We start from the raw sequence: 7,029 nt of genomic DNA on the forward strand, positions 1-7,029 counted from the left end.
TCAGTGTGTCCTTGTGGACACACTCCCACAGCAAGTCCTAGATTAGGACAGTGGCTTTTTTTAGCTTAGTCTTCAGAGATTAGCTCTTTCCAAACAGGGCCTAGGCCACTGTGGATTTCTTCATTAGGTATAATTTTTTTCTGATTATGAAACTGGATTCATCAGTTCTCAGCTCACTGGTTTATTCTACTGAATAAATTCTTACCTAAAGCTAGGCTTCCCTCCTCCTGCTGTCTTTGCAAGTCTTCCAAGCATCTATGAAATGATTGTATTCTGTGTTTCTCAGCCCCTGAATATGGTCCATCGACTTTACATCCCTAGTTCTTCTCTTAGGCTCTCATTTCTCAATGGAGTCTGTCTATTCTTCCTGTTCTCTTTAGACCTCCCTTTTATTGCTTTTCTCTGTTTCTTTCCTTCCCCTTCTTTCCCTCCTTACCTGTCTCCTTCACGTTAAACATGGGAGATATAGGCCTTGCTGCAGAGGAAGGGGCAGTCACATGATTTCAAAATCCTGAAATGTTACCCAGTAGAAAGCAGGACAGTGGAATCATTCTCTGATGGGATGCTGCCTGCCACCGACCGGGGTTACAGTTAGGCTGAGGTCAAGAACAAGCCCAGCGGCCTACAAGGCTCAAAGCAGGCAGTGACCTTGCTTCCAGCTGCAGTGGCTGTTCCTTTGAATTCTGGCGCTGATCCCACACCAAGTAGAGCTGAGCAGCCTGCCAGATTCGGAAGACAGGACTGCTGGTGAGACTGCAGAGCATGCGCAGGAATGGACAGGCACATGACAGCTGGCGTCGCACACCACGCCCTGGAATGTCCTGGAAGAAAAGACTCCAGCTCTTCCACCCATTGCTTCAGGAAAGGCCACGCCCCCACTTCCACTCTCGTCCAATCGGGAAAAGAGGGAGGGGCAGCCTCTATCCTGCTCCACCAATGCTATAAAGGGAGCTGCCCAGGAAAGCTGAGGGTTAGCATTTTTCTGTAGGTGAGCCTGTTAGTAGGCCAGAAGACCAAGCGAAATGTGGGGGCGCACAGTGAATTTGGAGGGTCCTGTTATGTGGAGCAGCCTCCAGTGACTTGAGCTTAGGGAACCTGTGTAAATTTCCTCGGAGAAAAGCGCAGCAGCTACAGAGATTTTGGGATTGGATCCTAGACCCTGAGGAGATTGGGACCTGCGGCCTGGCTGAAGGCCTCATGTGTTCTGATTCCTTACTACCCGCGTGGGTGGGTTCTTACACAGCTGGGTTTTCAGAAAAATATGCTAGCCTTTTGTGCTGTTTGGAAGGTACCAGTGCCACCCAAGAGACATCCAATTATATGAACATGAATCCTTCCACAAGGACAGTGGCGACATCATTCTTTGTGTGGTCAAAGCAGTTGCAAAAAAACCAACCAAGGTAAGGGCGGTACAGCTCAGCTTTCTAATTGAAGATTTAGAGCAATAGGAAGTGGCATGTGATGCTTAATATTTGTTTCTTCTCATTAGATGGAGGGGAGTCCAAAGTATCCGAGAAAATTCATAACAGAAAGTAACATGATTAAGACATCTTTTAAAAGCTGTGTATGAAACCTGGATTTACATTTTTGTCAGCTTATATTTTTACCGTTGTGAAATAAGAAGCAGCCTCCTGTATGTTAATGAACTCTGAAATAATGCTGACCAACTACTGCAGCTTCTCCTATTCTGGCCTTATTAATTTGGAATGGCTGTAGTGAATGACTAGTGTACAAATTGATTAACAGTTCTGAGACATAAGTGGTCTGAACAGTGATGAACTATTTCCCAAAGATAATGACCTGAAGACAGAAACAGCTTCTGAGATAAGACCATTGTGTTTAAGTGAAATAATAGTCTTGTTTTTTATGCAGTTCTTACTCATAGCATGTTATGGTACTTCTTTCTGCCAGCAGTGAATGCCTGTCGCCTGTAAAGATCCTACAGCATGAAAGCATGTGAGTGGTGCTTTGCTTTGTTTTCTGCTGCACATAATGTCATTGGTCTAGTCTACGATGATCCTATCCTGAATCTGAATTCCTGTTGAAAAACCAAAGTTACGGATCTGGGTTCTGAGATGGACCATTACAAAGAACTGTTGTGTTCTGTTTTAATATTGGGAGTAACATAATGCCTGTGGTCCCCCACCCCCACCCCTGGCCAGTGACGCAACTTCTGACAATGAGAACTTGGTGTGGTAAATATCCAGAAAAGGGAGAGACAAGAAGAAAGTGCACAGTATTAGTACTGGGATGTTTGAGATGGGGTCTATATGTCCCTGGCTGTCCCTGATTATCTGTCTAATGAGCAGGACAGCATCTGGTATGGCCTGCAGTGTTGAGCCTTGTACATTTTTTTTTTTGGTGTGGGCTGTATGTAAATGGATTGTTTTGACAATCCATGACTATGACACAGTGTTTCAAATCTATGAAGGTTATGGATGAACTATGACACACTTACACAGAGTGAACGGAGAATGCAACCATAATGTAAAGCAGCAATTCAACATTTTTGTGATTTTAAAATTGGTTATGAGCTTTTCCTTATTCATCCCGCAGTGGTTACTGGGAAGTGCTGCAGTAAAAATTCTACTGCAAATATTTCTTCAGTTCTTTTTGTGTCAGAAGATTAACCAGAGTGCCCTGGTACATGTTACACGGAAGTTGAGTTTTCGAAGTGTGAATGCACAAATATCAATCTCTTAACTACCACATTATAATGTGCACTACCAGTTGTGCACATTATCAGGTTTTCCTGTGAAACTGAAACACAATGCCATGACTACATTTGTCCAGGCCTCTCCACCGATTTCTTAGTTTTGAGAAAGGGTTTCTCTATATCGGGTTTATCTTGAATCCACTTGCCTCTGCTTCCCAAGTGCTGAGACTAAGTGAGCTTTACTTTCTAAATTCTTACTGGTGCATACTTGCATTTTCCTTTGTGGTAATTGACAAGGGTTGACCTTGCTTATGTTTTTTGAGACAGTATCTCAAAATTGTCCTAGTATACAACTATAGAGATGGCTGGCCTCAGTTTGTAGATTAAAGACAAACTCACCATGCTTAGCCATAGGACACTCTGCTACTAAACTGCCTGTCCTGTTTGTTGCCAGCCTTTACAAGGTACTGTCATTGTTCCTGGTTGTGGATAAATTTTTCTGCTCTAGTGTTGCTTTGTGGTTTGGAATTCTTACACTAGTTCAGAGTGCCCTTGCCCAAAGGTTGTACTAAAAGTGTTTTAACACTTAACCTAATTCTTTTTCTTTTTTCTTATTTTTGTTTTGTTTTTCAAGACAGGAGTTCCATGTTTTTCTCTGGCTGTCCAAGAACTCTATAGACCAGGCTGCCCTTGAACTCAGAGATCTCCCTCCTCCCAAATGCTGGGATTAAAAGCATGTGTCACCACAGCTCTGTCCTCTGCCTAATTTATCACTAATTCAAAGTCTTAATGCTTAGCCATTTTTTCTACAGTTTTCATAATTAGTGGGAGGAATCTAGTTTGGTTTTTTCTTTCTCCTGTAGATGTTAAGTTTTCTTGGTATCATTGATGAGGTGGTCTTAGTTTCTTCACAGGAAACGTTTCTACCTTTGAAAAAATGAGTTGGCTGTTAATCTGCAGTTGTGTATGGGTTCTCTGTACCGTGTCTGGGTGCAGTTGAAGCACGCCTAGTCAGGTAGTCTCTGCCTTATTCTAACACTGACAATCACAGTCTCTTGGTTCCATGCACATTTCCTGATTCCTATTTCTTTAGGATGTTAAAAAGATGTTCATTTGATACTCTACTTTATTTTTTGGCTTTGTGTTTCTATGTGCATGTTGTGTCCTGCAGACTCTAGTACTGCTTTTGCTATATCACATGGTATTTGTTGTGTCTCCTTTTTATATATGTAAAGAAATGTTAATTTCCCTTTTGATTTCATCCTTGATTCATTGGCTATTCAAGAGTAACTGAATTTCTACGTAAACTGAAAAATGTGGATAAAACTCATGCGTCGAAAGCAGGAAGATCACATGAGTACAGTCTAAGGTTCATTAATTGATAAATCTCATAGACCCAGAACAGGGTCAGATGCTGTAATGGTTTCAAAACAAAGCTGGTGTGGTACACACCTTTAGCCTCAGCAGAGGCAGGTGAATCTGAGTTCCAAGGCCAGTCTACAGAGCAGGTTTCAAGACAGGGCTACACAGAGAAATCGGTCAGGAGGGTTGTCTAGGAAGAGTTTAAGTTTTTGGAGCTTCAATTCAAGCTTGCAAAACAGTTACCAGCAAAGAAAGCAAGGCAGTGCTGTGACATGGTTTGTTTTTAAGCCTCTGACTCTTTCTGCAGTTCCTTCTGCTTATTTCCTTGCCTACTAATCGGTCTTTTAATATTTACTTGATATAGTCCAAATTATTATGTACTTTTTATGTTAAAGAGTACTAGTCTGCCAAGGAGTCCAGAAATAAACAACTTCTATTCTCTTCATAAATACAGGTACAGAATGCCAAGGAAAACCAAAAGCAACCTTATAGAAATAGAAAACAGAAGTGAAAAGTTTATTTTGAACAGGGCCTCACTGTACATAGACCAAGCTGGCCTGAGGAATTTCTGACAGTCCTGCCTCCCAACTATAGATTAAGGGCAGTGGTCACCAGCCAGCAAGAGATACCTTTTGATCAGTGGATTAATCAGATTGAGTCCAAACCAGTTCAACTTTAGGGAACATACAGTTAGGCTTAAGGGACTCTGCATGAATAAAGCATAGTATGGTTTCAGATATGTTTGTGATTAAATTGGGAACTTGGTATTAGTGGGATGAAAAAATGGGATACAACCTAAGGTTGGATGCTAATAAGGACATTACAGTTTCTGAGCTGAGGGCTTCTAATTGTATGCATATGAATACACTGTTGCTGTCTTCAGACGCACCAGAAGAGGACGTCAGATCCTATTACAGATGGTTGTGAACCACCATGTGGTTGCTGGGAATTGAACTCAGGACCTCTGGTAGAGCAGTCAGTGCTCTTAACCACAGAGCCATCTCTCCAGCCCCAGTCTCCCTCATTCTTAGTCACTACTTAGAAGCTGGAGCATTTCCTTCTGGCTTGTTCATGAGTTCTCAGTTCATAGATTTGCACAGTACAGGTGGAGAAACAACCAGGAAGTAGATCTGGTCAGTAGTGGTTCAAAGCGGTGAGTGATCTATGAGTTGGGGTCAGCTAGAAAGTGGAAAGGCTGGCAGCCCAGCAGGCAGACCCACAAAGGGAAGGAGGGAACAGCCCACCAGAGGGCGCATGGTGGCAAATCTGGGAGAGGTGGATGGAGGGGTAAAGGTGAAAACCAAGTAGGCTAGCTAGCATGCTGTGCAGGTGAGGAGGCCTGCACACAGCCAGGAGTAAAGAGTGCATGGTGTTAGGAGTGGACACATAAGCCAACCTTCTCCATCCTCTGCCCTGGAACACTCAGGTCAGGGCTTGCAGCTTCTGCAAGAGCCCTTGAGGATACCATCTGAGCTGGGGCCTGCCCTTTCTTCCTTGAAAAGACACTGGAGGCTTCTGTCCTTAGCCAGAAAGTCCTTCTCACCATCTGACTTGTGTGACTTCAGATATAGACCAAGCCAGGGTACCTTCCTTGGGTACCCTCCTATATTGAGGTTTGTGGGAAGCTGAGTCCAGGCAACCTGGACTGGGGTGACAAAGACTGACAGCATTTTCCTGCCTCCACCCTCAGGGAGGGATTCTATGATGGATGAGAAGGAGCCAGAGATTGACCCAAACTGTGAGCTCCACAACTAGGAAGCCTAGGAACTAGGGCCCCATTTAGGATCACATGAGTTATTCCTTTGTCCCTACCCTTGGTGTGACTGGGAGCCACATGTGGGCCAGGATAGGTGGAGCTCAGTATGCAGAGGGAGTCTTTACAAATGTGAACAAAGTCCACATGGTTCATAGCGAATCTGTCACCATTTGCTTGTGTCCTGGGTATACACTACTGCTGGATCCCAGGAACCCGAGAGCCAGCTCCAGGGAGAAAGCTGCCAGTAAGGAGGGACAGTAAGCCAGGGTCTGGCATCCTCTGCTGATGAGATCAGCCAGACCTCAGAACTCTTTCTATACTGTGGCTCTGATTTGACCCTGGTTGCTGTTTGCTCGAATGCAGGGAAGGCAGCCCTGATTATGTTGCAGCTCCAGAAAGGGATGAACGATCATTCTTGAGTTCAAAGGAAAAGGCCATGCAGCCAGGTCTGGAACTCAGCAGGTCTTGAGGCAGAGAGTGGACATCGAGGCTTAAGAGCAACCACTCATCAGGCGAGTTGGAGGTGCCACTGGCTGCTGCTGTCTGTAGAGCAAGGACAGGCTGGCCTCAGAGTGAGATGAGATTGACAGTGGCCAAGGAAGGTTTCTGGGTGTTTGTCTGGTAGTGGTGCTTTAAGACAAGGTTATCTTATGTAACCAGACTGAACCCAACCCCATAATTTTGATGCCTCAGCCTCTGAAGTGCTGGAATTAGAAACGTGCACCACCTCATCCGGCTCAGGGAATGTTTCTCAAGGCATTTGCTCTTGAAGAATCGGCACAAGTGGATAAGGATGGCTAAGTATTCCAAGAGGGAAATCTGGAGAGGAGTGTGGAGGTTAGGTAAAACCAGAGCAATCGACTCACTCTAGTCTCTTCCTCTAAGGTCTGATTCTACAAATTGGCCATAAGTCACTGAGCCTGCGTGAGGCAGGAGCGGAAAAGGAGGGGGCTTCCGAAAAGATGGCGGCTGCTCCTGCTGGTGTGGGCCGCCTCGAAGGAGAGGCGCTGCCGCAGAAATAACGGCTGAAGGCCCTCGGGAGAAAAGTGGGCGCAAGGTGAGGAATGTAGAGTGAGAGCTTCGGCCACGGTGGCCAGTGCTCTGGGTCAGTGGGAAGGAAGGCTGAGGACTGCTAGGGAACCACTATTGTCAAAGTGCGCGTGCGTGCGTGGGAGGGTAGCACATGCGCAGTAGGAGGCGCTGCAATCTGCTGCTGAGATAGGCTCCTTTCTTAAGAGCAGGGCGGACCTCGCGC

The 7,029-nt window shown here is 45.1% G+C and overlaps 1 long non-coding RNA gene and 1 other non-coding gene across 2 annotated transcripts; both read left to right on the top strand.

Moving 5' to 3' along the window:
• Positions 1–92: 92 nt before the first annotated feature.
• Positions 93–6,825, top strand: LOC114612239. Its single transcript, XR_003709969.1, has 3 exons — positions 93–1,400; positions 1,912–1,956; positions 6,660–6,825. It is a non-coding gene; the product is annotated as an uncharacterized LOC114612239 (long non-coding RNA).
• LOC114612241 lies at positions 2,006–2,077 on the top strand. The gene has a single exon (XR_003709970.1). It is a non-coding gene; the product is annotated as a small nucleolar RNA SNORD50 (small nucleolar RNA).
• Positions 6,826–7,029: the final 204 nt, after the last annotated feature.

Source organism: Grammomys surdaster, unplaced genomic scaffold (assembly GCF_004785775.1).
Source record: "Grammomys surdaster isolate TR1022 unplaced genomic scaffold, NIH_TR_1.0 126143, whole genome shotgun sequence".
NCBI classification, from domain to species: Eukaryota; Metazoa; Chordata; class Mammalia; order Rodentia; family Muridae; genus Grammomys; species Grammomys surdaster.